Source organism: Anas platyrhynchos, chromosome 37 (assembly GCF_047663525.1).
Source record: "Anas platyrhynchos isolate ZD024472 breed Pekin duck chromosome 37, IASCAAS_PekinDuck_T2T, whole genome shotgun sequence".
Taxonomy (NCBI): Eukaryota; Metazoa; Chordata; class Aves; order Anseriformes; family Anatidae; genus Anas; species Anas platyrhynchos.
The window spans coordinates 1011067-1037413 of NC_092625.1; the positions used below are offsets into that span (position 1 = coordinate 1011067).

The 26347-nt window shown below is 39.2% G+C and overlaps 1 pseudogene; it reads left to right on the plus strand.

The window, feature by feature from the left end:
• The window catches only part of LOC140001095 (kinesin-like protein KIF27), a 48924-nt pseudogene that overhangs the window by 20920 nt on the left and 1657 nt on the right, over positions 1–26347 (plus strand).

Below are 26347 nucleotides of genomic sequence, written 5' to 3' on the forward strand. Positions count from 1 at the left end.
CAGCATGGAGTTGAAATGGCTGCATGTGCAGCCTTGCAACCACTGTTGATAAGCCATATCTAACGATAGAGGGATCTAATATCGTGTAAATGGATTAAAATTAAAACTACATTTTTAAGCCTGAAGGATGAAAGGAGGGGCAAAATGCCCTTGGTTCTCTGGCTCTTTCACTTGTGAGGAGTGTTGACAGGCTTTATTCTAAATACTTCAGAAAGTTGCTGAGCGCTAAGAAGCCTGAGGAGCTGTGGTCCTCAGTGAGTGCCTCTAAGCCAGTCTCATGAACTGTTTCCTATTTTCAGAGGGAAATCTGAATTTTGGAATAAAAACACTTGAGGAAATCAAATCTCAGAAGATGAAGGAAAAAAATAAGAGACACAGTGGTGAGTTAGTACAGTCAGTACTTTAGGTGTTAGCTGAGCACGTGTTTCGATGATAGATGGTGGCAAATAAGCATGTTAGTAATAGACACAAGGAGACAGCGTGTGGGAAGATGCTCTTTTCAAAGTTCTTGGAAATCTGTGGCTTTATTAGTTTAGTTGAAGATGGAAGTGGTTCAAGAGGAACTGAGTTGTGTTTTTGGGCTATTCAGCGTATTTTCCTTGAAACAGTAGATCACCGTATTTAAAGCTATGTGGTTATTCCACAAATGCTTGAAAGTCTGCTCCTAACGTCAGCCTAGAGTCCTAAATTGTGATGTGCTGCTCATTTCTTTGTGGTGTTTGAACATTTGCCAGTTAACTGTAAATTCATGCATGTATACAAAGCTGTACGCAGACCAGGAAGCTGCTGATGCTCCAACTGAGTTTCTGGGTGTGCATTACGCTCCTCTTAACATGTGTGTTGGGGGCTTACAGCAGTGCTTACAGTAGAGCTATTTGACCTGCAGTGTGGGTTAAGGTGGGTAACATAGAAAAGGGATTCGGTGTTACTGAAACACTGGATATGTTACTTTTATCATAGTTAGCTTTGTTACATCATGTCTAAAACTAGACTGAAGCTCTTCAGGGCATTGTCCTGTCTTCTGTTTCTGAGAAGTACTTAAATGCTTTAGGGAACTGAAGCTAGAAATACACCCTTTTGTTTCAGTCATTTCACAGTTTAGCTTTCTAAATGTCTCTTTGTTTATCAAGTCTTTAGGGTGGAGTAAGCTCTGTGTACTTACAAATTGCTGCATCAGACATGCTAAAGCAGTGTTCCATGTCATTAGTAGGACCGACTTGGTCTTATCTGTTGTTTTAATATAAAAATCTGAAATAATCCATTCACGTATGCTGACATGGTTTGTAGAAAAGCATGACCTACAAATGAGTAAAGCACTAAATAAATAAATAAATAAATTACTACTTGCTAGAAATAACCATTGCTATAATGTTGCCTTAAAATTATATGGTACATGTATATAATGCTCATCTTCTGTTGGTGATGCATGAATCTGAGTAACAGGTACTTTTGGCTGCAGGAGCTGTGTTCACAACTCTTACTGCTTGGAGCAGACTGCACAGAGAGTTGCACTAACAGCCTGCTAGTGATATGCAGATCAGAACGTTTGGGAACTGGGTCATTTATGGGAGCTGTCAATCCATGCCATGATGGTGTTGCAAGTTGGATTATTGAGGGATCTTTTTGTAACGGGGTTACTTACTTCCTTGACACATTAGTGAAAGCCTTCTCTCAAGACTATGGCTCTTGCTAATACATAACACAAATGGAAACAATTTCAAATACTTGCTAGCAGGCTTTGCTTCCTTTTACCTTCATGCGGATTTTTCCTGTAGCCTATGTAGTAGGGAATATTGTGTTCAGATAAATAGGGTTTGGGCAACAGGCTGTTATTTACTTCCAATATTTTACCGCACTTCAAAACTCTTCCTTGAAAACTACTGTAGAAGTTGAAATGATGCTTCAGGTCATAGTTTGATCTGTGGAATTATGAAACTCCTTGTGGTATTTGATTAAGGAGGCATTGGGGAGGCATTGGGGAAGCAAGGACAATCCCCAGACAAGGACTGTATATCTCGAAACAAGACGCTGCAACTCATGATAAGGAAGCGGTAGACAGACAGAGAAACAAATGGAAGGACTATAAATCTCAAAACTGGACATTGGAATTCATTATAAAGATACAACAAATGGAAGAATTAGCAACAACCAGCGCTTGCAATTAAGAAACATGCCAACTCAGCAGATTCCTGACCAAAGGTGAAAAGTACACTGTGAGGAAGACTCGGGGTCTTCCTCCCAAAGACCCCTGCCCACAATTCTTGGGAGGCTCTACGCAGGTGCAAGGTGCCAAAAGGCTAATTAGCATGAGAAGCGAGGGAAGGCGGGGATAGGTAAGGAATATGTATAGGCACTTGTAGAATATTGAGAGATTGATTGTATAAATTCAAGACTGCTTTCCGCCTTGGGTATGCACGATAGGTGGAGAGATCCCCTGTGCATCATCCAGCGCTGCAATAAAGACTATACCACTTAAAGGAATTTCGGCTTCGATCTTTGAATCATATTTGAACACTTTCTTTCTGTGATCAAAAAGCTTCCTTAAACACAGCCTCAAGCTCAATTACACCAGTGTGTTTTTAATTTTCTACGGCTGGTTATTTCTATAGCAATACAGAATAACACTGCTCATAATTCCTGAGGTGGGGGGAACTATACCAGCCTCTGAAAGGGTGCTAGCAAGCACCTCTAATTAGCTGAAAGCTTTTGAGGTATCAGCCCATTGTTTTTCCAGGGAGGGGGGAATGGGAGCCATACTTTGAAACTGAAGTGCTAGGTGCTTAATAAAATGGGTCTGCCAGAATTGTAGGTGTGGTGCTAAAATATGAAGCCTGGCATGGTGGTAGGCCTTGGTGAATCACTGGATCCATCTTTAGGTGTTGCAGAAGTGGGATAATTTGATCCTGCTGTAATATGAATAGTATTGAAATGTCCTACCAACTGAATTAGCAATGTTAACAACTATCTGCGACTCAACTAGAAAATAACCTGCAATCTCATGTATTTGCAATTCACTTTATAAACTCATTGCCATCCATTATGATGATGATGATGTAGAAACACCGAATTCAGGAATAAGGTTTTGTAAATTGATATCATGTTGTCACTATAGTATTTCAGTGAATTGGAACAGCAGAATTCCATGGGTAGTACTTGTTAAATGTACTTGTCAGCTGGGCTCTTAATTGCATGCCAACTACGATAAGACAGCAAAGGTATACTTACTGGTGTATTTATATTGGTGTATTTATAGACGAAAGAAGGGAGTTTGCAGCCACTTTATGTACCTGTGTAGAGGTTCAGCTACGTGTAATTGTTTTCAGATTGTATGTGCAAAAAGAAGGATTTGGCAGCATTAGCCACTGCTGCCACTGTACAAATAAAGACTGTTGTGCCGTTGTACTGTTTACATTAACTATAAATACACCACAGTAGAGAGAGACTAGAAATTCCAGGCTTTTACTGAAGAGTCATACTATAGTTCTTTTTTTTTTTTTCTTAAGCCAAGCACAGCAGGGAGTCTGCAGACAAAACTTTGAGTGCTGTCTGCTTTAGAGCAACATCCAGCATCATAAGTTCTTGTGGAACATGACTGAGCACTTTTATCTGGTGCTTTTTCTTGCTGTAAAGATGCACCTGTAATCTTTTCTCTGAGCTTCAAGTTTCAACATATTTTGTGTCCAGCTAGTAAGAGCATGAAGTCTCTCAACTTTAACTAATTTCCTCAGCTGGTTAACTATATAGTTATTTAGCATTAAAATATTTGTCAATGTATGCACATGTGTGCATATGTGCACAGTCTTGTCTGCACAAAAATCCAAATGTATCCTGTTCTGTCATTTAAAGAGTGACAAATATGAATTACTTATGATGTAGATATGATTGACCTGTATTTTCTAGATACATAGTTGTGGTCTGATCAGCTAATCTGAATATCAGCATCAAGTAGATTCACAGCTCAATGGCCGTTTTCTCCTAAGATGACCAGCTTCATTTTCTCTTCTTTTGAGAGAAATGGAATTGAGTAACTTTGTGTGACGAGAATGCTCTTTTCTATAACCTTTTTGTCTCCTGTAAACTTAAGAGTAGAGCATGGTTCTTTCATCTCTGAAAAGTGAAATGACATATTCCTTTTAAATCATTATTTTGGGGAATGGTCTCTGCCATGCTATTGTTGCATGTTGACATATCTGAGTATATATGGAGCACCTATACAATTTTGGACTGGAGAAATTCTGGAGTTAAGTGGTAAAGAGAGCCTGTGGAAACTTCTGCAGAGTCTCATGTTCTTTTGTAATAGTACTTAATAAGGAACAGATTTGTAGGTTATCTAAGCAGATAACTCAAGAACTTGTTTCAAAATCTAAAGATCCCTTTTGAACAGTAATTTCAAGAAGTATGTATTATCTCACTACACCTCTGTCATAATATGTCAGCATATCTAGATGTCTGTTTTCTATGAAATTTGTAATCAGAGATGGATATCATCACTTTCAATACTCTGCTAATTGACCAAACTCTGCATGGAAAAATTGCAGTTGGACAAACATAGATATACGCAGGATCTAGCTTTAATGTTAGGTAAATGATTTGATCTTTAGAATGGTGTCCCAGGGATGTACATGTTGCTTTTAGCTACAGGCAACAACAGAAGGCATAAGTGTTACTTAGTTCTGTCTCCTCCCAACGTATCCTCTGTGTCTTGCTCTAAGAACAGGTGAACTTGATGTTTGTGGACGGTACCAGCTGAAATGCTGGGTTCACCTCCCTGTGGAGAAAACTGCTTGCTGAATCTCCAGTGCATTGCAAACAAAATTAAACTTCTTGTAAAAGAAGAGATAAGGCTGCTTACCCCAAACTGGAGCTTGCGTATGTGTATTATCTACTTCATTTTTAAATTGTGTTTGTCAGGCTCTGGGGATGGCATCTGAAATAGTTTTTAAGCACTAAATTATTCTATTCTATTCTATTCTATTCTATTCTATTCTATTCTATTCTATTCTATTCTATTCTATTCTATTCTATTCTATTCTATTCTATTCTATTCTATTCTAATTGTGTCTATTTCCACCCAGAACATGAAGACCAGCTTCTTGTAGAGCCACCTTTTTTCCACGAAATCTCTCAAGAGCGAATGTATTAGCCTAAAATGTGTTTGGTAGATTGTTGTTTTTTTTTTTTTATTTTATGTAATTCTTCTTTAGTTACCTAAGGTAATACAGTGTAGTCGGTTAAAATATAAATAAATTATACTGTATCTTTTTGATTTCTCCCTCATTCCCCCAATTCCAGCCCTGTCTTATGCTTTCTGAGCCAAAAAAAACCACTTCTGTGGTTTAATGATATGAATTATTGCTTGTTTGATCAAACAATGTTTTCATTCTACCTTCTGTGCTACTTTCCCAGGAAACTGATAATTAAAAGAAGCCAGCTCAGTAGAATTCCAGACATGGCAGTGGAATCTGCTCTAATCAGTTCAGTCCCTACCATTGCGTCTCGTTTTGCCTTACTACAACTGGAAAGTGATACTGATTCAGAGCCTGGAAAAGGCAGAAGTGGCCGACGTGCTGGTAAATCTCTAGCTTCAGGGTGTAGATCTATAAATGTGAAGAAAGGAGAGAAAAGAAGAAAAAAGAGAGAACATCAGCAGAGTGAGGCCAATGATGTAAAGGGATTATATTTTCAACAGTGAGTAAGGTTGTTGTCTCATCAAGAGTTTTTGCTGTCCCTGAAAAGTCATTGGTTTTGGTTTTCCCTGTGAAAGAAGAACTACTTAATCGCAGATTACATCTTTACATTGTCCTGTCTTATGTTTCTGAGAAGTACTTACACGCTTTAGGGAACTGAAGCTGGAAATACACCTTTTTGTTTCAGTCATTTCACAGCTTAGCTTTCTAAATGTCTCTTTGTTTATCAAGTCTTTAGGGTGGAGTAAGCTCTGTGCACTTACAAATTGCTAAAGCAGTGTTCCATGTCATGAATGGGACCGACTTGGTCTTATCTGTTGTTTTTCATATACAAATCGGACAGAATCCGTTCGCGTTTTGCTCCTTGAGCTCTGTCGGCATTGTGTCTACAGATGTGTCTGTGTGTGGACGTGTGCCTGGGCACTCCCGGCGGCTGCTGGGCCAGCAGCTGCGAGCAGTTGTGAGCGTGGCTCGCCTACTTGGAGACCGCTTGTGTTTGAGGGAAAACTCAGCCTTTACCGCTGAGCTCCACCGGAGCCGTAAGGAGACGCTCTCCTCCATGACGAGCGCGGCGATGGAAGCCGCATTTCGCACCCCTGCTTTGACCACAAGCAGACGGCCCCCTCCACCCTCCCCAGGACTCGAGGGCGAGCTGTGCGCGTCCCTGGGGGCCGGGGGCTGCCCCCCGCTGCCCCCCGGTGTCCCCTCACACCCACCCCTCAACCCCCACTCCGCCTGCGCCCTCCTGCTGCGGGGGGCCACTGTGCGCGGCGGGGCGGCGCCGCCGGAGGTTGCGGACGTTGCCTAGCGAGGTGCTGTCACCAGCAGCGCGGGCGGCCCAGGCGCGGCCCGCCGGCCCCTCAGCCCGCCCGGAGGCTGCCTCCCGCCGCCCGGAGCAGGTTTGGAGCGGGGAGCGACGGGGCCGGGGCTGGGGCTGGGGGGAGCCGCCCCACAGCGCCGCTGAGCCGGCATTTTGCTTGGTGTTTGTTTGAGGAAGTAGGAGATGGGATCTCTCCCCTCCTCCGCCCCTCCCCTCCCGCGACTGGTTTGGGTGTCATTTTGGGAGGGGGGGGCGGGGGGGGAGTCAGTAAGTTTTCAGTATGTGCTCGTGATTGCCGTGCCCTTTCTGAAATGAGCAGGATTTCAGGCTCTTGCTTCTCTTTCTTGGCTTCCCTTTGCTCTGTTCTGTACAACAAGGCTTTTTGTCAGCTTCCAAAGTTTCTCAGCTCTGAATGGACAAGCCCTCAATGCAAATGGGTGTGAGTGAAATGCCAAAACTCTTCTCTTTGCAACCACAGAAGACTTGTGTTTCAATCTGGTTGCATTTTCATGCAGGCTGAATTTGATGTGCTTAGCTGGTGAGTTCTGCCAGTTGGGTAACAGAGCAAAAAGGCTGCGTGGGAGTTGAGCAAGAAGGAAGTTCAGCAAACTGTCCTTTGCATGGCAAAGCCTCCTTGACTGAGAATCAGCAAGAGCAGAAGATGTGTTTGGGATCCGGCAGCATTTGATACCCATCGAGGCTTTGGAGTGTTTCTGGTAGACATTTGTAAAGAAATCCTATTCGATGCTTCTTCTTGTGCTTCAGAATTAATAGATGGGGGGCAGTATAAGGAACCATGGTTGCTGAAATATATAACTAATAAAAAATAGTTCCATATGGGCATAAAGAGACGGATTAAAATCAGAGGAATGCTTGGTGTGTAGTAATCACAACTATTTAAAATCATACCCACCATGTAAGCAACACGACAGCTTTCTGTGCTTCTGAAATTCTAAATACTTGGCCCTTGTAAGCAGAAGATGGCTTTCAAGCACGTGTGTGTCTATAGGTATTAATTCCGGATAAAAAGGTTTTTTTGAATAATTTCTGTTGCCTATGCATCGGTACTGTAGCAGTGAGAAAATAAGGTTCATTGTAAGTCTATGCTTTATCAAGAGTTCATTAACAAGATCTTACAATATTGTTGCTTCATCCGGCAGTATAACGTCCAAACAGAAAGTCTGACCACTTTCAGACCAAAGGTTAAGTCTGCTAGCTTAGAAGGTAATAGAAGCAAAATTAGTTTCTGCACTGGTTTAACAGTTGTTAACATATCTGCTTTTTTATCACAGTTCCTTTCCAGGGTGTAATGTTGCTTATGTATTCTTTGGGAAACTCTTCAACATTCTGCTTCAGCAGGGAGTTAATTCTTTCTTCTTTAACTCGGAAAACATTTTTTCTTAGGTGCAGAAAATTGCAAATGAGGTGAACAGAGGAATTGTAACAGATCTCGTAATGACTTCCTGAATACTGAGGGGGGAGCACAGAGATGGAGGCCGGCATGGAGGAGATCCTGGTTAAAGTTGCAGTAAGGGTCAGACCTCTGCTTTCCAAGGAAGTACTTCATAACCACCAAGTATGCGTGAGATTAGTCCCAAATACACAACAAATAATCATTGGGAAAGACCGTGTCTTCACTTTTGATGTTGTATTTGGCAAAAACTCAACCCAAGAAGAAGTTTATCCAGTTTGCATTAAACCTCTTCTAGTGTCTTTGGCTGAGGGATATAATGCTACAGTATTTGCATATGGACAGACAGGTTCTGGGAAGACTTACACCATTGGAGGTGGTCACATTGGTACGTTGTAAAAAGTCTTTTTTTGTGTGTGTGTGAACAATGTAGTTCTGCAAATTAAGTATTTAATACATAACAGATGATGCTTGAGAATTTTTAAGAGATAATGAAAAAATGTATAGCAAAAAAAGACATATATATTCCAAAGTTTATGTGATGGTTGTGTTCTAAACACAAATTCTGTGTCCGTTAGGCTATACCAAAAGTATGAGAGAAAAAAAAAATAAAAAAAAATTAAAGTGCTCTTTCCCATTCTCTATTCTAACAGGCAACTTACCCTACTTTCTGAAACACAGTGCTTTAGAAATTTTGGCTCCATTTATCCTACTTAGAAAGTATCTGCTTTAGGTAATTGTATGAAGCAAACTCACTCTTGGACTTTTTTCAGAGTCTGACAAAGAGATTTCATAGATAAATTTCATGGAATAGAATCCTAGAATGATTTGGGTTGGAAGGGACCTTAAAGATCACCCAGTTGCAACCCCCCGCCACGGGCAAAGATGTCACCCACTAGACCGGGTTGCCCAGGGCCCCATCCAGCCTGGCCTTGAACACCCCCAGGGATGGGGCATCCACAGCTTCTTTGGGCAACCTGTGCCAGTGCCTTGCCACCCTCTGAGTAAAGAATTTCTTCTGAATATCTAATCCAAATCAACCCTCTTTTAGTTGGAAAGCCATTCCTCCTTGTCCTATCATTACACCACCTGCCAAAGAGTCCCTCCAGAGTCCCTCCCCAGCTTTCCTGTAGGCCCCCTTTAGGCACTGGCAGGCTGCTGTGCCTAAAGCCTCTTCTCCAGGCTGCACAACTCCAACTCCCTCAGCCTGTCTTCGTAAGAGAGGTGCTCCATCTCTCTAAGTATCCCTGTGGCCCTCCTGGACTCTCTCAAATACTTCCACGTCCTCGTGCTGGGGGACCCAGAGCTCCAGGTGGGGTCTCACGAGAGCAGAGCAGAGGGGGACAATCACTTCCCTCCCCCTGCTGGCCATGCTGCTTTTGATGCAGCCCAGGATATGGTTGGCTTTCTGGGCTGGAAGCACACATTGCTGGCTCAGGTGGAGATTCTGATCAACCAACACTGCCAGGTCCTTCTCCTCAAGGCTGCTCTCAATCTGTTTTCTGTCCAGACTGTAGTTGTGCTTGTAACTGTTCCAGCACAAGTGCAGAACCTTGCATATTGGCCTTGTTGAACTTTATGTGGAATTCAAATTTTGCTTTTTTAAAGGCAGATATCTGAAACTCTACTATTCGACTTACTTGGTATTTCCAAGTCAGTGTTTCTCAAACACCTGAGACTGGAAACTACTATTTTTCTGTATTAGTTCGCAGAAGAATTCTTCAGCTTCTGCATGTATACAATTTTGCTTTCTGACTTTCCCTGAAATCGTGTATCACCAGCTCTGGTTATCTTCCCTTCCGTATCGAGAAGTCACAATTTGTTTGTCTGTTCTGCTGAATAAGAGAGAAGAAGTGGAGTAGCAGGAATTAGAAGACTATCTGGATTTTTCTTGGTCCTTGATTCTGAATTTGAAACCCTGAAAATTATGTATTCGTTCTTTTTGCATAAAGGATTTGAAGTTTTATCATTAATTCATTAGCAAGTTCAAAATATTTTTTTCTTCTAGCGTGATTTTTTACTGATTTAATTTTCTTGTAGTCTCGTACCCGCAGAAAGTAGTAAAGTTCTGTATCATTTCCATGCATTTCTGATCAACAGAAAAGCAAATCTTTACATGAAAACTTGGGAAAACTGAGCTCTTCCTATTCCTTATTATATTGAGTGATAAACCTCGCAGACTTCTCTTTAGTTTTAGTCTTTGTAATTTGTGTGACAGAATGACTGCAAGTGTCTGTGACATCTGTGTTTCTATTTTAGCATCAGTTTCAGAGGATGAAAAAGGCATAATCCCACGGGCTATTCAGGAGTTATTTCAGCATATTTCTGAAAACCATAACATCGATTTCCAAGTGAAGGTATCTTATATAGAGGTTTACGAGGAAGAACTTTGAGATTTATTGGAGTTGGAGACCTCTGTGAAAGATTTACATATCTGAGAAGATGAAAACGGAAATACAGGTAGGATTTCAGCTCTAGAACTTCGTGCATTTGATTTCTGTTGTGTGCACAAATTATTGTTTCCATCTCTTGAAAAGAGAGCTTACCGATGACTAATACTAGACGAAGTCACGTTTTCAAAATATCAATTCAGTTTAGCTGATCTGAAGCAGCCTTCATTTGAGATTCCTATGAACAATATCAATGTTCCTCCAGAAGCAGCATCAGGTGGTAAGGTAGTACTGTTACTGTTTCTGCAAATTCAGCATAGAAACACAATTGTGCATGATTATTCAGTTGAATGAATGCTTTAAGATTAAGCCTTTGCTTCTCACTTCAAAGTTATATTTGTTAAGCTACTTATGCTGTAAATATCTGCTTCCATTCCACTAAGAACTATGTTCTTAACATAGGGTGGGAGTCACTTTTACTACAAACTTTCAAAATTTCTGTCTTTTTTTTTTTTTTAACTGACAAAGTAAGCTTTGAGCTAGGTTTGCTCATACTTTTTTTCTAGATAGCACTAGGTTGCAAATTTCATAAGACGATGTGTAAACACCTAAGTGTATTCTGTGTATTCTGTTTACAATACTGTTTCAAATGGTGTGACAAAATACACCCATATATTCTATTTCTGCAGGTTTCAGATGTGCTGTACTTCGTGCTTTCCACATACTGTTTTATTTTATTTAGCTATGTGCTACGACCTTATAATAATGCAGGCTTGTATGCTTGTGTGATTTGTGTTTATAGATTGACTCTTCATAATTGCAGTAAGCTTTTACTGAAAAGTTTAAAATTAATGTAATTATTCTGATTTTCTTTTGGTGTTTGAAGTGATTGTTGGTGCTAAGGAATTCCAAGTAGAATGTGCAGATGAAGTGATGAGCCTGTTGGAAAGTGGCAATGCAGCTCGTCACGCAGGCACAACACAAATGAACGAACACTCTAGTCGATCACATGCCATTTTTACTATCAGTATTTGTCAGAAACAATCTGCAGAGTCTCAAAAAAAATAGTGATCCACAGGATTCATCTTGGAAATCAGTCCAGATGATTGCTTCAAAGTTCCATTTTGTGGATTTGGCAGGATCAGAGAGGGTGACAAAGACTGGAAATACCGGTGAAGAATTCAAAGAATCAATTCAAATCAATAGTGGTTTGTTGGCCTTGGGAAATGTCATCAGTGCGCTTGGAGACCCAAAAAGGAAAAGCGTACATATTCCATACAGGGATGCTAAAATCACTCGCATTCTGAAAGACTCCCTAGGAGGGAACGCCAAGACTGTCATGATAACATGTATAAGTCCATCCTCATCAGACTTTGATGAATCTGTAAATTCGCTCAAATATGCAAACAGAGCCAAAAACATTAGAAATAAACCAGTTGTCAACTACAACCCTGATCAAGACCGGATTGATGAAATGGAACTTGAAATCAGATTGCTCCGAGAAGCTTTGCAGAACCAACAAGTTGGTAATCAGTGTTGACATGACTTAAATCAAGAAAGAACCCGAATCAGTTTGCTAGAAGAACAGCTCACCCAGCTTCAAGCTCAGTGCTTCAGCTACAGAAACTGTTTGGATGAAGCCTTCCCATTCCTGGTTGATTTGAATGATGATGTTAGCTTAAAAAGCAGGAAGCTCTCACCGTGCAGCAAATTGACACTGGAACTGGCACCATGCAAGAGCCCCATCATATCACAATTCTTCAGCTGAGGAGAGAACTAAAGAACTGCCAGGTATTTCATTCTAAGTTGATTGTTTAGGTACCTATGAACAAATCAGGAAAGCTAATGTGTCTGTCTCGTAGGAGGAGGAGATAGAGTTCCAACAAGTTAGAATTTTATAAAATCAACCTATTTTCATTTTTCACACTGAATTCTGGTAAGCCTGTAGATTGTTACCTCGCAATCGCATACACAAATTCTGGCTTTTCTTGGTTCTCATCATCCTAAATTACAGCTCTGTTATTTATTCTTCATTTTTTTTCTCTGGCTTATTGTAAAGCTCTGCTTCCCAGGTTCAAAACAGTGTAAGAGCTGGGTTTAAACTGAAAGATACCCAGGTAAGCATGCCATCCACAGCTCGGAGGAGATGGTTAGGGAGATGCTAAAATAAACAGGGCAATAAAGGCTCTTGAGCAGCTCTTAAGAGTTGTATTTACTTGAAAGATATAGGTTGTACAGAAAAGATACAGTTGTACAGAAGTATCTGTCTTTAGAATGGTAAGACATAGTGTGTCTATACTTTGCATTTGGCTCCTAAAGGTTTTCTGGAAGGCCAACTACATTTGGAAGTAACCTTCAATCACTATTGGATCACTTGCCCAGAAAAACATCTGAAAAAAAATAACATTATAATTTCTTTAATCTTTAGGCTCTTCTTTGAGATGAAAAATGAGGAGGGCCATCCTTATTTTTTTGTTTGAGAAGTGTATTAATATTATGATTGATGCTGAGATTTTACAGCCAAATCTCACAGCACACCGAAGTAATTGGATTTAAATACCCACTTTGTAAGGTAGTGTTGGTTATGGGTCCATTATTTCCTTTGGGAGAAAGAAACTTGTCAAAACAAAATCAATAGATGAGAAACAGAAGTAAAGAAACGACTGGTGGAAACCACTTTTGAAGGGAGCAGCTGATTCCCCAGAGGGCCATGCTGCCATAGCCACAGGGACCTTGACAGCATAGAAAGGTGGGCTGACAAGAACCTCATGAAGTTCAGCAAGGGCAAGTTCAGAGTCCTGCACCTGAAGAGGAACAACTGCAGGCACTAGTGCATGCCGGGGGCCACCCTGCTGGAAAGCAGCCCTGCAGAAAAGGAGCTGGGCGTCCTGGTGGCCACCAAGTTGAACATGAGTCAGCCATGTGCCCTTCCTCCTAAGAAGGCTAGTGGTTTTGTTGGCTGCACTAGGCAAAGTGTCACTAACAGGTCAACAGATGTGATCCTTCCGCTCAGTGAGGCCACAGCTGGAGTAGTGTGTCCAGTTGCAGTTGCAAACTGTATTTTGTGGTGCGTTATACACAGCATAGGCAGCCAGTCAAAAGAGGAGTCTCCCACCATATTTAGCATTGATGTGGCCTCACCTTGAGTATCGTGTGCTCAGGGGCACCCCAGTTGAAAAAGGATGTGAAGATAATTGAAAGTGTGAAGAGGAAGGCAACAAAGCTGGTAGAAGGGCTGGAAGGCAGGTCCTATGAGGAGAGACTGAGAACACTTGTGTTGTCCAGTCTGAAGAATAGGAGGCCAAGAGGCGACCTCATGGCTCTCAGCAACTTGCTGAGGAGGGAAGGTGCTGGTCTGTGCTGCTGGTAACTGAGGGAAGAATGCATGGGAATGGCACAAAGCTGTGGGGGATGTCCAGTTCACGCTGGACATCAGGGAAAATTTCTGTACCATGAGGATGGTCAGACACTGGCACCGGCTTCCTAGCGAGCTGTTTGGTGCCCCATGCCTGTCACTATTCAGGAGGCGTTTGGGCACTGCCCGCAATAACATGCTGTAACTTTAGGTTAGTCCTGAAGTGGTCAGCCAGTTGGACTTGATGATCTTTGTAGGTCCTTTCCAACTTCTCTACTGCATTCTGCTTGATTCTGTTCAGTTCCGGGCTCCCCCATGCAAGAGATTCAGGGACATAATGGAAAAAGTGCAGCAGAGGGCCACAAAGATGCTTAAGGGACTGGAGCACCTCTCCAATGAGGAAAGGCTGAGAGAGATGGGACTGTTCAGTTTGGAGAAGAGGAGGCTCAGTGGGGGATTTTAGCAATGTCTTACAAATACCTGAAGGGAAGGTGCAGTGAACGTGCAGCCAGGACAAAAGGCAGTGGGCATATACTGGAACACAAGAGCTTCTAGGCAAACATCTGGAAGCACTTGTGTACTGTGTGGTGGCCGTGGCTGTGCACTGGAACAAGTTGCCCAAAGAAGTGGAGTCATCCTCTGAGACCTGCAAAAGCCACCTGGACATGGTCCTGGGCAACCTGCTCAAGGTGGCCTTGCTTGAGCCAGGGGTTAAACCAGGTGACCTCCAGAGGTCCTTTCCAGCCTCAGCTGTTCTGTGATTCCATGGTGGGAGAATTTGCCATATATACGTCACAACTTTGCAGTTCCACTCACATCTTTGAACAACAAATAAATGTATGTATGTATTTAATTTTCCAACTTCAAGAATAACAATGCCTGCTTTTCCACTGGCTGAATTTTCCTTTTATTATCTAGCAGGCTCTAGCTATGGATGAAGAAGTATTCAGCCAGAAGGATCATGAATTGAAGATATTGCAGAATCAGATAAAGACATTAATACAGGAAAATGAAGAGCAACTGGAATCTTTAAAGAAGGCTGAAGAAAGACATAGATTACAGGTATTTTTCCTCTGGCATATATTACATATATCTATATCAAACCATCCGTCCACTATAGGAATGTACTCATGATTTCAAGACAGATCCTTCAGAATTTTTTTGGATGTAAACACCTACCAGTCTTACAAGCACCTTGTTTGAATTAGAGCTGTATTCCCTAATGAGCTGAGATCATCTAGTGGGTGAATCACAGTACTGTGATTCCTGAAGTTTGTGTATCAGCCTAACTGCCACAGCCTTCCTGTATGATATTAAGTGATTCATTCACCCTCTCTTTGCTTCCTGCCTTCCTCCAGATCTGTGTTGTTGCTAAGTTGTTTCAGGACGATTCATGATTTAGGACTTGAAAGGCTTTAAAAGATTGTTTAGAATCTCAAAAAGACCATCAAGTTCCTACAGAATGCTTTAATTGAAAGGCTGTGTAGAAACATGCTTTGTTATATCTTTATTCAGTGTGAGAGTAAAGTATTGTTGCCTTTTGACTTTTTAAGACAGAATTTCATCCTAGTATTCTGAGAGTTTACTATTACAAGAAGCTGAGTGACACAGTGGAAACACTGCTTGCCTCCTTCCCTCTCTAGATCTTGTATATGCTAATGAAATTGTAATGGGTAGTAAGTGAATAGCATTTCAAGATCCAGGAGACCATATATAGGATAGTTGATAGATCTGACTTTATAGGATGATAGATCTGACCTTTTTTAAAAGGAACAGCATAAACATGGCTAGTTAGTACTCTTCTCCTTTTTCTCCTTTTTTTCCTTATTCTCCTTATTCTCCTTATTCTCCTTTTCCTCCTTATTCTCCTTTTCCTCCTTATCCTCCTTTTTCCTCTTCTTTGCTGATGGCTTGGGGAGAGTCAATGAATGAAAGGTAAGTACACTGGTCACCATCTTTTCCTTCCCTCTGTAACTTTTTTTCTGTTCTGTCATCTCTGGATAGGCTTTTTTTGTGTGTTTTCCTTTTTTAACCCATACTGCATATTGTCAGCTTATTAGACTGAAACAATCCATGCTTCTAATACACATAGATGCTTATATACGATTATGCTTATAATTGTATCCTATGGAGGATACGAGGCAGATGTTATGAACAGAAACAGTTGTACTGTAGGCAAAAGATCGCAGCTCTCACTTTTACTTAAAAACAGAAAAATCAGTATAATAATTAAATCAAATGCTTGTGTCAAATGGCTTAAAGTTGTATGCACAGGAAAGTGTCGTTTCAATGATACATGATAGAATAAGAACTGTAAAAGTAGCATGTAAATGTTTGTACCCATGTATTTATGTAACAGGTTATGCACTATGGGGTTGTATGTACAAGGGCATAAGGGACAGAGTCTTATAGGGATTAAAAAAAAAAAAAAGTTGTAAGGTGGAGTTGCCCATTACTACTTCCACAATCATAAAATGTATGGTATTGACATATATATTCTTTTTGCTATGACACAGAAATATTATGTATTGTATTCCAACAAAATGTCAATTTGTGGGGCATTGTCTATGTATGGGGAAAGGACTTGCAGTCTAAGAAGATGAGAAAAAAAGAATAAATAAAAAATATATGATTCAAAGTAGGAGAATGCATACTTTAGTTAACTATCTCTAGCTGTTATTCAAATTTCCTGTTGGTAGGCAAGATTTTCGATGTATTCTGAAAGGAACAGAGAAGACTGAAAATTGTATGGTCTTGGCCTTATGGATAAATCAGTTCAGTGAAGATATGTAATTTTGAACAATGCACAGAGATTGCTGTAGGAAAGGCAAGTAAGTTCTTCAAACTAGCATTACTGACAAATTTGAGGCTGGGTAGAAAAGAAAGTAACGGTTGATACAGGGGATCCTGGGGTCACGTCCAATTTTATGAATGTTAATTAATAAAAATAATCTTTCAAGTTGGACCACTCCAAGAGGAAGAGGAAGCCTACATGTATGTACATTTCATTCTTTAAACTCAGACCATGTGCTTCATTTGAACATTTTTCTTGAATTACCGTTTTATTTATCCATGAACACACAAATAAGGCAAGCAAGGGCTGATAAATATGTCATCTACTTCTCACTAGATGTCTAAATCTAGCTGACATAATTTATATAGGACAGGTCCTTTAGAGACAAAAATGTCTCAAAAAAAAAATGATTGGAGTTTGGGGAGAGGTAAGATTCTACCTGTCATGCCAGAGAATTTTCAGTTTGTTGCAGAATTTGCCTGTGCACTGCAGAAGAATTTAGAGTTGGTGAATGATATACAAGAAGACTGACCTTTATAATGAATTTAGAAAGGTATGATGCAAACCTGATGATCAGCAACCGTTTTTGTTTTTGTTTTTTTCATATGAGAATGAAAAAATGGTGGAACAGCAAATCCTTATTGATCAGCTAAAAGAAAAATTAGAGAAGTTTATGGTTGTGAAAACTTGGGACTTCTCAAGTGCTTGTGGAGATGGGCCTGCTGTTACGGCATCTGCAAGAAGGCCATACAGTGTCCCACTCACAAAGAGTCTGCTACACTCCCTTTACCCATCTTCAGGGACAGAGACACGAAAGGTAAGGTCTACCTAAGCATTACATTTTTTTTAACAGTTATCGTTCAATAATTCTATTGGGCGTGACAAATTATGGTGACCTATTGTCAGCTGCTGTTTGGCTTTGAAGCATTTTAGCATTGAAGACTGAAAAAGTACTTTCGAATGTCTTGCGACACACGCTATGTCCCAGTTGTCCAAAATCTATGGGTTTACATTTTGAATCCCAGAATGGCTGGAGTTTGAAGGGACCTTTAAAAATCATCTAGTCCAACTCTGCCATGGACAGAGACACCTTTCACTAGATCAGGTTGCTCAAAGCCCCATACAAATTGACTTAAAACACAGAATTTATCACAGTCATAAAGCTGTAGTCTTTAGTGATCTTTTTGTGCAATGTTTAACAGTTCAGATAGGAAGCATTCCCAAAATGAATGATTATTCTGTACTGATAAACTGAACATTTTGGGTAATAAGTTGGTAACAGTACCTTCTTTTGCACTTGGGACAAGTGTTCTAAGCAGAACCTTCTCTTGCAAAACCTTCTGGTACACAGGTACTCAGAAATATTATTTAAACACCTGCAATTCTGCATACAAGGTCAGGTAGTGAAAGACTTTTAAACTGAAATACTATTGGAATATCAATAAAGAATTACTGAACTATTCCAAGTGTTTTTTTGGTGCTTTTTGGCAGGTGTATACCAGTCCCCCTGCTTTTTCCCTGGCTCGGATGATGGCAGGATTCCGTGCTCGTAGCCAGATGATACTGAGCTACATAGAAGATCAAGATGAAGTCCTTCACTGCCACCTCTCTATCAGAGTGATGAAGAGAAAGAAAATACAGACAGTCAAAAGTAATTTATTTTTTTTTTTCTCATTTAGGTAATTTTTTCTTTAACTTTTGTTACAGATAAATATATAGCAAATACAATATTACTGCCTAATCCTACTGTAAAGTGAGGCCATTTGTGATACTACTTAAAATAAATTTGCAGGACCAACTAGGCATATTATGAAACTAGTTTAAAAACCACATTTTTTTGATGCGATAAAGATTGCATGATCTTTGTTTTGGGGACATCATCCAACAAGATCAAGCATGGGAAGAAGAAGGTGCAAATGCTTATGTAAGCTTTCTCAGTTTGGCACTCTTCTCTTTAATATCATGTACTTTATATAAAGTTAAAAGAAAAAAAAATCCCTTTGTGTTTAGAATGTATCATGTTTTCCATTCTTTCTTAGGCATTCAATAAACCAAAAATGGACACGAAAACAGGCTTCTCTGTGCTTTCCCTTTGAGCAAAGTGACATGAAATGTCAAGTTGACAAGTCCAGCTTATGTGACAAATCTGTGCCACAGACTGATACAGCCACAGGTAAAATGGAAGTCATGAGAGTAAATTGTGTTAGATATAATACTAGAATATGCAATAATGTCTTTATCACATGTAATTATTTTTCTCATCAAAATGTCTTTATTTGCTACAAATACTTTTTTCATTATAGCTCAACATAAATTTATTTTTTAATTATTTTCCTTTTCCCTTTTCTGAAATTGACATCAGTGACCTTAATGTTTGAGTACTACTTACTAGCGAGAAAGCACTTGACCTACAAATCTAGTACTAGTTCAAGAAAAGGAAACATGCTATTATTTCATCAGAGATGCACTGGAAATGCTTAAATTAAATATGTTTTTTCTCTCTCAGATTAGCATTCATTAGCATTCTTGAAATGCTAATGCATGCTGTCATTTCCATATTTAGACGGCAGGGAAAAGACTCTTTGCAATACTCTCTCCTTTTGGCTCTTTCGCTTCATTTGTAAGAATTCTATACATACTATATTTCAGATCACTGTCTTTTGGCTAAAGAGTGTATTCCTTTTATTCCTTTTTTATTCCTTTTTTTTTTGGTCTCCACATTGTTTTGTTTTCTTTCAAGGTGAAGAAATCGACTGCCTCCAGAAAAGTCATGTTTTTAACATGCAGAAGTTAAAGAATTCAGAGTTGAGACTCACTGAGGCCAAGCAAAAAATGGGAGAACTTGCACTTAACATCAAAATGAAAGAAGAACTTATTAAGGAATTAGTAAGAACAGGTAAGTGACTGAAAAATTGAAATGAAGACATTCAGAAATAAGCAAGAAAAAAGACACAAAACTTCTGAAGACCTGCATATCTTAGTTTTTGGGTAATTTTCTTCTGCGGGAATACTTCTGGTAACTTACAGTTTCCTAACTTCTATGAATTACTTGCTATGAGTGCATTGAAGGCTGCAAATTTTTATTGTGTCCTACTCAGCTGTGATCTGCAGATTTGTTTGTTAAATATTTTTTTGTGTTTTGTAGCTTATTGTGTTTATCCACCTATAGTGTAATTTTTCATGTATGCTTAGTGCAACTGATCTCTTCATGGACATGTGTTTGTCACCCAGTGTCTGGGATAGGAGAGAAGATACGACACTGTGCTGGGAATGCTTGCATTGCCATCATAGCAGTAGAGAAGCAGGAGTCAGAAGTGGATGAGGGAAAAGGTCAGTGTCCCTGTTAGCCTATATCATTACACACCTGTCCTGATACATATATGCTTGCCAGAAACTTATCATTGTGATGACCCTAAAGATCTGTGCTTACCTGTTTCAATCACACTCTTCTAGTGTGTACATATTCTCCTGAGGCAGTCTTTTGGCATTGAGAAACATTGTGCGCCCCCAGTAACAGTACTTACGGAATCCCAAACAGAGCAAATCAGATTGCCCGAACAGGGCAAATCAGTAGAAACACAATCGAGAGTTTTTTGCTGATTACCAAGTTGAAAGCTGAGAAATATGTAGCATATTCTTCTGGGGAACAAACAAACAAACATACAAACAAACAACAAAAAACATAATAATACAGGCAAGCTATTTTGTCAAGGACTGCAGTAGGCAGAAAATTTTCACTTGATGTGGCACTCAGGTGTTACTTTCTTTGGTGACATCAGATGGTTTATGAAGAGTTCAGATTTAAAATTCCTTTGTTCATCTATATTTCAGTGTTATAAGGGAGCTGTTTGTTTAGGTTTGGAAAATGTCTCAGAAATTTTTGGTTTAATCAGGATGAAGTAAGTAACGATTCAATTACAGGTTTAAGTGATACATTGCAAATTATTAGCTTGCTGTTTTAAAACTATTTGGATATGATGTCTTTAAGGTAAGGATGCAGAGTGTGTAAGCAGGCAATATTCTTTGAAGATAACTAAACCGGAGCAAGAATCCGAGCAGGCCAAAATGGAACTGGCCGAAACTCAAAAACAGCTTCAGGAGCTGGAGAATAAGGAGCTGAGAGAGCTTCCTGAGAAAGCCAAGCTGCAAAGAGAGTTCTGAAAGAAGATGGATGCAGCTAAGCTGAAAGTGCAGGTATTTCCAATATGACCATTAGGATTTGCAAATTCCTGTCTCAGCATCACCTGAGACACTATCATCCGTACACTCTGCTTGTGAAACTCTCACCAGCTTCACACAATTGAAGCTAGTTGGATTGAAGTAGCCAATGAGAACCTTCACACAGTTATACCCACTACTATTTAACAACTAAGTAGTTAGATAGTTCTGTCTTTGATGATTTTACGAAGGCTCAGAGACCTTAGAGATAATGTGTGATTGTTGTGGCAAAATGTAGCAAGTCTTGCTCACTGTCCTAACTCAGTGAAATAGAGAATTAACCTGAGTCGGGTTTTAGTTTTAAGTTTTCCTGTTGTTAAGCTGAAATTTTCCATGAACATTCAGGCCTTACAGAAGAAGAAGCAAGACACTAAGAATCTGGCTTCTCTATCTAACCAAAGTGAAAAACGAGCAATAGAACTTGAACAGAACGTGGCTCAGATGAAGCATCAGCAGACCCTGCTAGAGAAAAGACTGCGTGAGGAGAGTGAAAAAAAAGAAGCAACTAGAAGCAGAGCTTCAGCGGGACCAGCTACAAATTAAAGTAGGATTCTTTCTGTTTCCTTATGACAAAGAATAAGATCAACCAGTTTGACCTTTGTTTTCCCAAAGGCAATGTACTATACTACCAGATTTTGTCCTTTTAAGTAATTGCTTACTTGACACTGAAGAAATTGTGTATAAGTATTTTCACAGAAATCTTCATTCTTCCTTTCTCTTCAGCTATTTTTTTTGAATGTTATTATGTGATGTCTAGCCCCGAGTTGCAATTTTGCATGTAAATTAGTTCAATATTTCTGATTTCATGATTGTGTAGATTCTGTCATTAAATGTGTTTGAAAAACACACTGACTGAGGCAGAAAGAAAGTTTTGTTTGTTTTTGTTTAGAGGAACTTCAGCTTAAGATGGAACAGCAACAGAAGATTCTTAAAGACAGAGAGATTGCTGCATTTAAAAAGAAGAAAAATAACTCGGTGTGGACTTTACAGAAATCAGAGGTAGCTAATCTATTCCAAATCTGTGTGGACACTGAAAAGAAAGGTGTCTTTATTCACCCCGTGTCATCTTTGTAAAGCGTTTGGAAGAAGAGTATTCCGTCCTCCCTCCCCTGTTTTTTTTTTAAATTGTTTTTTTTTTTTTTTTTTTTTTTTGTAGCAAAAACTGAGACAAGTCAAGAAGCTCTTTAACTGGTTTTGAATGAACGAAAGGAGAGGGCTGTAATGTCTTTGTTTTTTCTATGACTTGTCAAAGGTAGTAATTCAGATAGCTGGAAATTCAACGAGTTTGGTTGTCTGGTAGGCTTGAAGGTGATTCTGATGAGCTCTGTTATAAATGTTGCACGGTTTGTTTGTTTATTTCTTTTCCCATCTGACAAATATGACAGACGGCTATGGTTTTGGTTGTTCATGACAGTGTTAGAATAGTAGGTTTCCTGTGCAACAGTGCTACCTGCATGATTTCAGAACTAGACATTGGAACATGAGAGTTTCATGAGTTAACCAAAGTCTTTAGAGGTGAAAATCAATTTAAAAAACGAAATAAAAGCAACTTCTTAGCCATACCAGCAATATGCCCACTGATAAACCATTGCTTCAGAAGAGACTTATAATAGACTCTGCTAGCAGGATCAGAACTCCCATTTTTTCTTTCTTTCAGCATCAGAGTTTCTCATCACGATGTGTTTTTCCACAAATCTTGGTCTTGGGCAAGAATCATGCAATGAGGATGGGCTAGCTGATTTCTTGTGGTACCTTTCAAACTTAGTTGTTGTCATTCTATATATGACATCTATTTCTATAACTGTTTTTAGGAAAATAATACATTTCCTTAAAAGCATCTGATAAAATTGTTTGCATAAGATGTAGTAATATAACATTGCTGAGCCTCTCCTTAAGTCAGTCCTATTTCTGTATTATCCTGAATCAGGATTCTGTTGAACACTTAATGTTAAGAATTGAAATGTTGATTTCTCACGTTTTATCAGTTACTCTAAAAGAGGAAAAACATAGTCATAAAATTCTGACCCAAATAGTCCTCGTTAATGCTCTCTGGATCTCTGTTTAAATTGTAGAAGTTAGAAGAGCAAAAGAAATGGCTGGATGAAGAAATGGAAAGAATTCTTCAACAGCACCAACAGTTAGCGGAACTAGAAGAAGATTTAAAGAAAAGAGAAGCCATTGTAGCTAAAAAAGAAGCATTATTGCAAGAGAAGAGCCTCCTAGAAATCAAGAAACTGAGATCTAGCCAGGTGATTTAAGAAAAAAAAAAAAGAAAGAAAGAAAGAAATTTAACACAATTGTAGAGCTGCCTGAAAAGACTATGGGAGGAGGGCAGCCGGATAACAGAAGAGGTTTAAGCCATGCGACTTGTATCTCTAGCGCTGCCATTACATTATTGTGTGGCTTGATCAAATGAACATTTTAAACATGAATAATTTATTTACATGATATCCCCGAAATTCTAACAACAAAACAAAATCTGACTTCCAAAGTTCTGTTATTGCAGCACATTAAATAACAATATCTAAAAAATTGCTCAATGCCTGCAAAGTAGAGAACATGGCAGAGAAACATTCTGTATTATTTACTTTGGCTACTGAGAAACAGAAATTGAAATGTCATTGTCACCGTAGTGACTAACTCATGTAAGATATGTAGAAAACTGCACATTGCTTTTCTTTGTTTTCTTTCATCTTTTGATTAAATAGTAAATTTTATGGTAGCTGTCTACTTAGCCTAAATGGCGTCCCTTTACAAGAAGTAGACAGGTCTTCCACTTTAGGATGCGACAGTCTCATGTACATGTTTATGGGGAAGGAGTTTTATATTTACGGTTTCTTTCATTCTTCCTCTTATTTCTTTCTCTCTCTCTCTCTCTTTTTTTTCTTTTTTTAAAGGCTTTAAACAAAGATAGTATGAAATTGTCTACTCGCTTAAGTATGCTGGACCAGGAATTGTGTGATAAAGGTATGCAGCTTCAGGACAGCACTACTGAAGATAAGACAGACATTCTGGAAAAAATTCAGGTTCTTCAGAAGGAAAGGGATCAGCTACTCAGAAGAAGAAATAGTGTGGATGAGAAACTGAAAGAGGGTAACTGAAAAGTGTTGTCAGCTGAAGTAAGTAACTATCTCTGAGATACATCAAAGTTTTAGGCAATGTTGTATAATAAAGTATTCCAATCATGACCTAAAATGTCTCCCAGTATTAGACAGTAGAGAATCAAAGAACTGAGGTTGGGTGTTTTTGTTAACAGCCGACATGAAAATACTGCTATAATGGCACTACTTCCATAACAGTGAACAACATATACTTTCAGAGGAACTTACTTACTTTAGCTAGAGTCCGGACAAATGTCGCTGGCCTAACAATTCTATAATTAGAAATAATGAAACAGGATGTCCATCAATTTATCTTAGGCAGCTATTTTCCTATCAGGACATAGAACAAGGTGAAGTACTCTAATAGTGATGTCCCTTGATTTTTTTTTTCATAGGCTTTTGTGAAAGACCAAACCTCACCTGAAGGCCTCCATATAGTTACAATGAAAATAAGCCATATTGTGGATGTTACACACTTGAATTGATCAGTATAATTAAGTTGAAGATTGAATAAATTGATGTAAAATACACAGATTTGTTTTAGGTCTTGAGAAGCAGCAGTTGGGGCCTATTACTGAGCTGATAGCATGCCAGAAAGAATCCTATTTGCTTCACTCCACAGAATCTTCTGCAATACTTCAGGGCATGAATTTCTGCCACCTTCCTGCACAGATAATGGTCACCAAACTGCTTACAGATCTGATTGGTTCATTAATCGCTAATTAGAAAACTAGTTCAACTGAAAAAGTAATAGAAGTCATCAAATTGTGGGGAGGGGAAAATGGAGGAAGAATAGAATGTAGGCTTTTGTGGTGATGAACCATTTGTTTGAACTCTGGTCTGTGGAAGGGATATCAAGACATTTCCTGCTTGCTCCAAACAGGTTCTAGATTTGTACTCTTCCTCTTATTTTTCCCATTCCATTCTCTGTACTACTACTAGTTAGTCTTGCTCTTCAATTTAGATTCACCTTTGAGAATGAAGTTAATGTCTTATGCACACAAAGGTTTGTTTTGTACTTTTTTTACAATCTCACTCCTGTGTTTCTGTGTAGGAAGAACATGTCCTTTTGCAGCTGGAAGAAGGAATTGAAGCCCTGGAGGCTGCTATTAATTACAAGAATGAAAGTATTCAGAGTCGCCAGTACTTGCTTAGATCCTCTTCACAGATCCTTTCACAGAGTGAGGATAATGCAATAGGAAAACTAGTTTCCTTGTCTGCTGATGAGCTCAGAGCTATCCTCTTCAAATACTTTAACAAGGTTTGCTTTGGCTAATGATCAATATTTTATCCTATTACCTGTTATTGCACTAAATAGTTAAATGAAATAGTGTCAAGAAGTAAAGTCAATTTAATCCACTTTCCTTGAAAGCCTGCTTAGGTTACTCACATCTGTTGTTAATTTGGATATTTTGCATCTTGACATCAACATAAAAAAAGATGCTTTTCTATTACTTGTTTGTATCTTGTTTTGGTGTCATTAGCTTAAAAGGTGTTGCAACTCTGGAAATTTCCTTGCTCCTTTCCACTGCTTTATGCTGCTAACTTCTCAAGTAGCAACATATTTAAACAGTGGTGTCGTATTGAAATTCTTCCCACCTGCAGTCTTTATTAACCTCAGGATAGTATTTCTTTTTTCCAAATCCATTATAAAATCTTTCTGCAAACAAGCGCTTACCACCATATACTGAAGAATCGTAATGACACCTGGAAACATAAAAAAGAAATGCATTAGGACTTGGTGTCTCTCTTTGCCCATGGGTGAACCTTGGGTGATTTTGTGAACAAGTTGTCTGTGGTACACAAATTGGCAGTTTTCCAGAAACAGGAAAAAAACTCTTGTATCAGTTTAAGTTCTGCACAGGGCATTAAAAAATCCACTAGTCCATGTGATCAAAATCTACAGAGCTCAATTCTGAAGTGTGAACTCGTGTCAGCAGGCAAATCTGTTTCCAGTATAAGCTTACAGCTTATACAGACAATTGCTTTTGTATCCATTCATCTATTAAGCAGAACTGTAAAAGCATTTGTTGAAATGGTTTGATAGAAGTGTATTAGATTGTCTTAGATTGTTGGCCTGCGAGAGTCTGAACGTAAATTACAACTGCAGACTGAAGAACAGGAGATGAAGGTCATAGACCAGGAAAATATAATACGTGAATTGGAATCTGCACTTGAGCACATCAAGTTGCAGTGTGACAGGCAGCTGACGCTACAACACAGAGAACATGAGAAAAAACTACAGTTGATACTGCATCATTTCAAGGGTGCTTGTTTGTTTTCCAAGGGGAATTGTACAGCAGATATTATCTTTAGTCACTGTTGAGAAATACTGTGTTTCATATGAAAGAAAAAAGAAGATATGAGGTAGAAAGATAGCATTTTGGCTGTTACTAATTCTGATGTCATGTAGGATGCTGATGAACAGACACAAGGTGCTTGTATAAAAGAAAAAAGCTGACCATTTTTAAAAAACGGTCAGAATTGTCACATTTTTATATTCAATTTGTTGACATTGGAAAGGTGAAAGATAGCAATCCCCTTGATCTTTATCCTCTAAATGCTCCTATT